At 43.8% G+C, this 8,723-nt stretch overlaps 1 pseudogene; it reads right to left on the bottom strand.

Annotated features, from left to right (window-relative positions):
• Nucleotides 1–1,919: 1,919 nt before the first annotated feature.
• On the bottom strand, nt 1,920–4,003 carry LOC104849639 (annotated as a pseudogene).
• Between the last annotated feature and the right edge of the window lie 4,720 nt (nt 4,004–8,723).

Raw genomic sequence — 8,723 nt, 5'->3', positions numbered from 1 at the left:
GCCCTGGGTTGTCGTTTTCATGGTTCACTTTTATCTGCAAGATAATAACAGTAGCTGCGTAATTCTGATTCTGTGCAGGACCCATCTTTTTATCATGTCTCAGGTTATGTAAATTTCTCTAATGAGTTTGAAAATCCCACTTGAGGTGACAAGTGAGGAATTGAACCGTCACCTTCTCACGTTGGACGTCTCCACACATCCCTCCCGTTCATACCTCTTACCCACCGTCTTCTGATATCAGCTCTTTTACCCTCCCTGACCTGTACATTTATTTACACGACTCAGCTGCCTTACCCAAGACTCATAAAATCCCTTCCGTCCCTTTCTCTAGCAACCTGTGCTCAGCACCGGTTCCTCGCAGAATCAAACTCAAAATATTTTAAACTACACTTTCAGGCCTTCCGTACCTGGGCCAAAAAGAAAAAAAAAAAATCTCATTTCGATAATTTTTTATCTGCATCCACAGGTGACTCGGCCCTTCCTCGATCAAACTCACTTTCTACCATGTAGTTTCCACCAGCTAGCCGTGGAGACACAAATCCTACAGTCAGGAGAATTCGACTCAATCAAATTTTATTTACCGGAAATGGGGCTGAGCAAGCCACATCCTGAATTTCCACTTGCTGCTCAGGATCGGTTCATACACCCGCTGTTTCGGCGAAGCCACACTCATGCAGAGCGAAAAGGATTTCTCCTAGCGATGCAGGTCTTTCCTCCTCCGAGGGTTTTCATTCTTACAGCATGAAATTACGGAGACCGAAGACAGGATGCTCAGCATTGCTCTGTGTCGTAGTGCACACCGTCTAATTATGGGTAAGTTTGTTTCCATCCCATTAGGGGCAATATGGGGGCCTTTTTCATTCCATTCCCTGCCACACTGATGCTAAATCTGTATAAGGGAGATGAGATTTAAAATTTTTATTTCTGTGAGGCCATGGTTGCAGGGCATAACCATTATTTTCTTTGGGAAAACTGGTGCATGCACATAACTCACCTTCGTGGCTTTTTTCATCTCCTTCCCCTTTCCCTGCCCTTGCTTCTCCTGGTCTCCCTTCCCTTCTGCTAGAGATCTACTCTGTTTCCCATTTATCTATGTTTTCACTTTCGCTTTATTTACATCCGGGTTTTCTCATATAAGGGAAATCATGTGCCGTTTAAGCTTGCACGTGCGATTTATTTCATACAACACTAAGGTTTCAAGGTGACTATACTTTCTTACAAATGCCTCGGGTTTTCCTTCTTTAAGGCAGAGTAGTACTCCACTCTGTGTGCAAACACATTTCATTGATCCATTCGTCTGTTAATGGACGCGCAGGCTTCTTCCAAGATTTAGCTGTCACGAATTGTGCTGCTAGACACAGGGTTGTGCATGGACCACTGTAATACAAGGTCTTTAACTCTTTCAGGACTGCAATAGGGAAAGAGCAGCTGAATTAAATGGAACATCTAGTTTTACACTTTTTGAGGCGTCTTCATACTGCTTTCCACAGTGGTGGCTCTACTCTGCGCTCCTATTCGCAGCGGACAATGGTATCTCCTCCCTTGCAAGCTTGGAGTAAGAGATCAGCAGGTATGGGGACTGAACCCGCTTCAACAACTAATAATTATCTTTTATTCTTCGACCTCCTCACAGTTGCTTTTTACGAGGTTTAAAATAAGCTTATTAACCAGTGTTTCAGGAGGGTGACAACTCTGATTTGTCATTAAGAAAAAAAAGTTATGTTCCTTCGTGCTTTGTAATAAAAGTAATGTAAGAGTTATAAGCATTTTTCTGCCAGAGTTCTCTGCTAGTATAACACGGTGCAGTCATTTCTGCGGTGCTAGAGTAAATTTTTTAAAAAGTCTCTTCTAACCTTCTCTTCAAAAAAATGATGAATAATAACAGGACATGGCATCAAAAAGCTGTTTTTCCCCTCTGTTCATTCCGTGGTGTTGGAGCCTGTATTTTTACCATCGCACACGACAATTTTCACTGTATTTTTCAGTCACCTGTCTGAATTTGGCATCGTTCAATGCAAAAGTCCCCACATTCTCGCAGAATCCGTGCTCATTCAGAGAGGCCCTGAAGCCGACTCTGCCGCTGACCCTCTGAGCCGCTGCTGAATTTATAGGCTTCTCAGACTGTAGCAGAACTTGGAGGGCAGGTTGGGGCCTGATCTGAGGAGCCAGGATGAGCTCCCCCGGCCTCTCCTGAAGACTGTTTCCCAAGGTGGTATTCCCCGCATTACCGCCACGGCTCAGGAGGAAGGAATTACTTTATTTTCAGGCTTGCACTGATATCCAGTCCCTGCGGGATACAGCAGAAGTGTGGCCAGAAGCCGGCAGGAGGAGCCACCTTGCAAACCACCTCCTCAGTTTCCTTCATAGTTTTTGCCCACACAATAAGCTCAGAGTGTCGGGGCTGGGGATTTAGCTCAGCGGTTCGGTGGCCTGACTTGCAAGCACAAGGACCCGAGTTCGATCTCCGGTACAAAAAAAAAAAAGAAGCTCAGAGTGTCTGTGCTCAGATCGCAGATTCTATATGATTTCACCTCATTGGGGGAAAAAAAAGAGAAATGTACACATTGTAGCAGTCCATTAATCTTGGAGGTCGTAATAGCTCTGTCTCATTTCCACCGTTTTCTCAAAGAACTGAAGAAAAGTCAGGAGAAAAGGGGGCTTCACAAAAGTTTCCCATTTCTTTGGGGTTGAAGCCAAGATCCCACATCGGGTAAACCCTCGGGGTCCACTTCAAGGTTAGCCTCTGGCTGTAACTTATATCATGACCGTGCTGAAACTACTGGGATTCAAAGTACACTTCTGAGGGCCTGGGATTTAGCTCACTGGTTCCACCGCCTGCCTCACAAGCGCGAGGAACCGAGTTCCATCCCCAACACCAAAACAAAACAACAACAACAAAAAGAAAAACCTACAAGCTAAATATCTGCACATATGCAATTAAGGGATGCAAACTCTTCTCTATAATACTTTCACTTTGTATATTTTTCAAAAGGTTCTTTTATCATGAATATGACCTTGTGTTATAACCATTGCCACAGATGTAAGTGAACAGATTGATTTCATCAATGCCATTGTATTTTAAGAACCTCGTTCAGTGATTCACCCATAATAGAAGATACAGAAAAAAAAAAATCACCTCAGACAAAACTATGCATGAGTGCAAATCCACTTGCCGTCTTAATGTAGTTATAAAAGTGTGATTTTTATACACGTGTTCATACACATTTGGAGCAGTTCTATGCCCACGTTGTTTTTGCATGGGCAATGCGAGCATACTTATCCAGCAAGTTTATATACAAATCCATGAAATTACGGGTGGAAAAGTACACATACACATATATATTTGCGTTTTCTAGTTTTAACATCGTTACAGAATGTGAGAAACATATAGAGAGACGGTGATTGTGTGAGTGCTTTTGCTTTTGGTAATGGCACAGTGACGCTTATGTTACTGTTCATGCAAACCTAAAATGCAAGTCTTCGAATAAAACGGTAACAACCCTATTAACGTAACAATTGTGTATAAATCAAGTATATAATTCCCATTCGCATAATAGCACTACACTTGGAAAAAGCCTGAAGGTGTGGCCGTATGATACTGCAATGCAACTCCGTTTTAGAAAGACATGAATTACATGCGAACATGCGCACACTTCTATCGGGCTTTATTTTCGTCTTCTCTTGCACTCTGATATTGGTTAATGCAGACATAAGTCATACAAAGCAAAGCAAACTTCGACGCTGCTCCTAACAGAGCCACCTGAAGTGCAGCAAAGCCGCAGTCCCATTTAATTCCCTTCAGCGTGCGCAGCCACGAGTCCCACGCCAACCTCAGAAAGAGCGTGAAAGTCGGAGCACGCCGGGAGGGCAGCAGCTACACCAGCATTCGGCACAATCGGATTTCAAATGCCCTGCACTCCAGCGGTGAGGGAACAGGCTCTCCCGGGAAAGGCGGCGACGAGTAGCAAGAAGGTCTCTGTTCTCGGGCACATTCACCCGCCATGCGCCCCACGCACGGCTCACTGAGCAGCTGGCAAAAACCCTGCAGCAGCAGAGTGACACGCTGTGCTGCTGTAAAGAAAGAAAAGAAAAAAACATCCTTCTGTAAGATCTCAATAAAGCCCGGGGCAGGTGGAGTGAAGGAATTACACGCAGCACAAAAAGAAAAAAATCATAGTTTGAAAGTTAGCAGAGGCCTCCTGCGATAAAAGCACGTCCTCATCTCCCTCTAGGAAAAAAATCTACATTTGATAGAATATTTACAGTGTTATTGAGTACATGTGTGTGTGTGTGTGTGAGTGTGAATTCACACCTAATGCTTGTATTCAGCGGGAGTAGGGCAGTCATGCTGGGCACTAATAGCTCCAATTAAAGCGGGAATTTGAGGTAAAAACTCTAGTGAACTGAACAAGCTAACTTCACATCCTGACTAATCTGTAATCTTCACCTTTCAAATACACGGTGCAAAGTGTTAGATGACTACAGGCTTATTTCATATAACTGATGATTCATTTTGCTTCTGCGATGCTGGGTTCTGAAGCCAGGGCTTCGCCCATGCCAAGCAAAGATTTTCTACCACGAGTTATATCCCTAGCTCTTCTTGCGGTGTTAAAATCAATATTCACGTCATTAAGTACTCAGAAAAGGGTTACCGTACCACGACGGCTATGTTTGAGAAGGGCACTTTGCTGATAAACGATTTGCAGACCCAGAAACCACTGCTAAGTCGTTTCCTTGGTTTCACAATTCTTTTTCTCAGTGCTCTCCTGTCTTTAGGTTGCGAGCAGCCGCAAATCTGAGAGCACTAATTCTGCGGGCGAGGCCCACCTTGGGGATGCAGAGTTTCCTGTTGCTCAAAACGTAACTTAGTCAATCCAGACTGTTCGGGGGTCTTGTTTCATGCAATGAAAAGCAAGGGAAGTTTGCTTTTGCTTCTGGGACGGCGTTGGCCTCATGGCTGGGCTACCTGGCTTCCTGTAGGAATAAGAAACCAATGGATTGTTTGGCTTTCTCCATGGCTAATTTGGCCAGCTGGGCCCCAGCCTGCTCATCCTCCTGCCTCAGCTTCCCGGGGGTGCACACGGCTTACGGGTGTGCACCCCGGCTACTGGTTGCACCGATGCTTGCACTACTGACTTTGATTTAGTCTGCTCTAAGCATTGCCGTAGTTCTAGACTCAGTACGTGTGTACATTGTGTGTTTGCACATCTGTCTGCTATCTACCCGTCGTCTCTTTCTCTAGGAAAACTACTGCTTGTCAGTCTAAGGTCGGCGCATAATAGACTCGTGTGGCAAGTAGTTGAATGCACTGTTTTAGTCTGGCTTCTGCAGAAAACAAAATAAACATACACATGCATTTCCTACACAAGTGTACACATCCATGTGTACAGCATACAAGTATAGAGTATACGTTTGCTCATATACCTGCCGCGCACATACAAGTGTACGAATTGTGCATTTATAGACATCTAGATGCACGATGCGATCAATACATGAAATGTAAAATCACACCGGTCTACAGATGGGGTATTTCTGTGCATACTGAGTCACTCATGGACGCAGAATGCATACGAACACCTGTGTGTTGCTGTGTGCTCACGTGTGGGGCTGGAGTCTGTGCGATTTACCGCCAGCGGCCCGGGAAGCGGGGAGACCAGCGGCGGTCACGTGTGAGGGGAGGGCTCAGGAGCAACAAGCAATAACCAGGGAGGCGAAAATGCTCCTCCCTGCGCCACCCTGATGAGCCAATCCGGCTTAGCCACGTCCTCCGGGAGCAGAACTTGTCTGCAAACGTTCCTGCAGGCACACAGAATACACACACATACGGGACTCAGCATGCACCTGCAAGGTGAACACGCATACACATTAAACTTTGTACATGTGTGCTGTGCAGTCATACATATTACACATGTGCATGAGAATACCCATCTATATGCCTTACACACATGTGATGGGAAATGTACGTTTAATGACACAAACGTGACACACGTGTGTGCTGAAGGATCGATTGGCTCAGTGCCATGGAGGCTAAAATCACAAATCCCAAGATGTGACAGTGGCCACCGGAAGATGGAGGAGGATCAACAGTGAACGTCCAGTGCCTGCCCTCCTTGGTTACTCCTGCTTTAGTTTGCCTTTCTTCCTGGCAGAGTAATATTCCATGGTGTGCCAGCATGTTTTCCGTCTTTTACTCCTTTGGGAAAATCTCAGTGTTGTTCTAATTTGCGTTTTGCTAAACAGCCAGCGCAACTGAACATTATTTTGAAGGTACTGATTGGCCATTTGTGTTTCTTCCTCTGAAAAGCATCTGACCATTTCAGATGCCCATTTTTTGACTGGGCCTTTACATTTAGGGACTCTGTTTTTTTTCTTTTTATAGTTCTTCATCTACTCTAGATGTTACTCCTTTGCCTGAGGAGCCAATGGGAAAGCATGATTCCCCTTCCGCAGTCTGGCTCTTCACTCTGATGGTGGTTTCTTCTGTTGTGAAGAAACTTTTAAATTGGATGTGATCCTATGGGTTGATTCTTGGTATTTTTTTCTTCTGAAACCCAGGATTTTGTGCACAAAAGGTCTGCCGAGTTTTACTTATGTTGCTTTCCAGCAGAGTAAGTGGGTCTGTTCTCGTGTTTAGATCTTTGCTCTATTTTGATATTAGTTGAGTGCTTGGTGAGAGAATGGGTCTGGGTTCACCTTTCTGTATGAGGAAAGCCAGTTTCCCCAGCACCATTTACTAAAGAGGCTGTCTTTCCTCCAGCAAAAGGCTTTGGCGCTTTTGTCAAAAAAAAAAAAATAGTTGAGCCTAGGATTTAGCTCAGTGGCACTGCGCCTGCCTCGCAAGTGCAAGGTCCTGAGTTCGATCCCTGGTACCAAGGGGGAAAAATGTGTTAGTCTGTGGGGTTTAGATCATAATGTGCAACAGTTTGTAATAACTAAAACTTGGCAACCGTTTTTTGCCCTACAATGGGAGACTGGAAAAAGATGTGTTGGTATTTTTTTTGATAAAATGGAGTACTACTCAGCCATAAAGAATGAGAAACTAGAGACATTTATAGCTAAGTGGATGCACATTGAGGCTACACACTCTTCAGTGAAATAAATAGGACATACAGGTGTAAAGACCGAATAGTTTCACTGGTGTGAGAAACTGAAAGTGTAAATGAGGATCAAAATGTATAACTGATATTGTGAAAAAGGAAGAAAAGAGCTACAGGAGCAGAAGTGGGAAGGGTAGGGGAAAGGTAACAAGGGAAAGCAAAAAATATGAGAAAGGGGAAAATGGAAACAAAGTCTTTGTACACTAGGAAGGGTGGAGGGGGTGAAGGGAGGGCAGGGACAAGGGGAAAAATAAGAACCAAGGTACATCATGTAAAGGTACAAGATCCCAATGAAGAATGTAACTGTACTGTACACCTAAAATGTACCAATAAGCTTAAATTTTAAAAAAGGAAGATCGTAGTGAACAAGATATGATGTTGAAAGTGTGCATTCTGGTGTTCAGGGTGTGGATTTACGGCTCGCTGACCTCGGGGGGTCCACCGGGGCTCAGGGACAAGGCTGCGTCCTTGCGCTTATCAGTGACTAAGACTTCATGACTGCGCCTTTGACCTCGACACCCGCGGTGTTTCAGTCGTGTAATACCCGTGTACGTGGACCCGCGGATGAGTCTGCGTGAGCCAGACAGAGAATAATGCAGACACATGCCTCGCTCGCTTTTGCCTTTTGAAAAAATATTTACGACTTTTCCTTTAAGAGTGGTTTTCAAAGTCATCCCCCGAGGTGAAATGAGACATTCTTTATTTTATGACAAGCAAAAAGAGCAGCTTTAACTCCTTTGCCCACAGATCTCCCAACATCTATAAAGTTGATGATAAAGACAATAAAATTTAACTGACTTCCGAAACAACCTTTCATGGGGGAATTTCATCTGCTTTTGTCTTTTCACTCGTTCAGATGAGTGACACACTCCTTTGGGTCACTGAAACCCCAGGCTTTGGGTGGCACCATAAATATTCCGGAGAGGTCTCTGCGGAGCTGCTTCAGGAATTTATGACAAAAATGAAAAGCAGCCAGGCATGTGGCACACATCTGCACAAACACAGCCCTCAAGAGGCTGAGGCAGGAGAATTCCCACGAGTTTCAGACCAGCCTGTGCATACAGTGAGTTCAAGGAAAGGCTGGACTAATAGCCAGACCTTGTCTCAAAACAACAAAAATAAAAGTATAGAAACAGAAAAAAACCGCTTTCTCCCTCTACTTGGATTGTGCATAGTTAGATTATAGCAGAAAATCATAATCACCCAGTAGAACATTTTTAAATGTTCACTGAGAAAACATCACACTTGCAATTAATAGACAAAGAAAATTTTAGTTAAAAGCTTTACATTTCTAAATTTGTTTTATAGTTCTTCATTATTATTTCATGGAATTATTGAAATGGGAAAACAGAATTCAATCATCCATGGAATTATTCAGGGTGTGTTCAGAAAATATTTATTTATACTAAATGTGGTAAAATATAAAATATGCCATAAAGTATAAATATTCATTTATACTAAATATGATACCACATAAAATATACCATGAGTAATAAATAAAAGAGAATTTCCAAGGGTTTTCATAGTGTAGCTCATTGGCAAAATACCAGACTAGCAAATCAGCAAAGACGGAGATGAGAGAGGAGGAGATGGAGGAGGAGGAGGAGATGGAGGAGGAGGAGGGGG

This window comes from Fukomys damarensis, unplaced genomic scaffold (assembly GCF_012274545.1).
Source record: "Fukomys damarensis isolate Sample0158 unplaced genomic scaffold, DMR_v1.0_HiC HiC_scaffold_39, whole genome shotgun sequence".
Taxonomy (NCBI): domain Eukaryota; kingdom Metazoa; phylum Chordata; class Mammalia; order Rodentia; family Bathyergidae; genus Fukomys; species Fukomys damarensis.
Note: the sequence above shows the minus strand (reverse complement) of the source record. Positions and strands in the feature narration are given on the sequence as shown.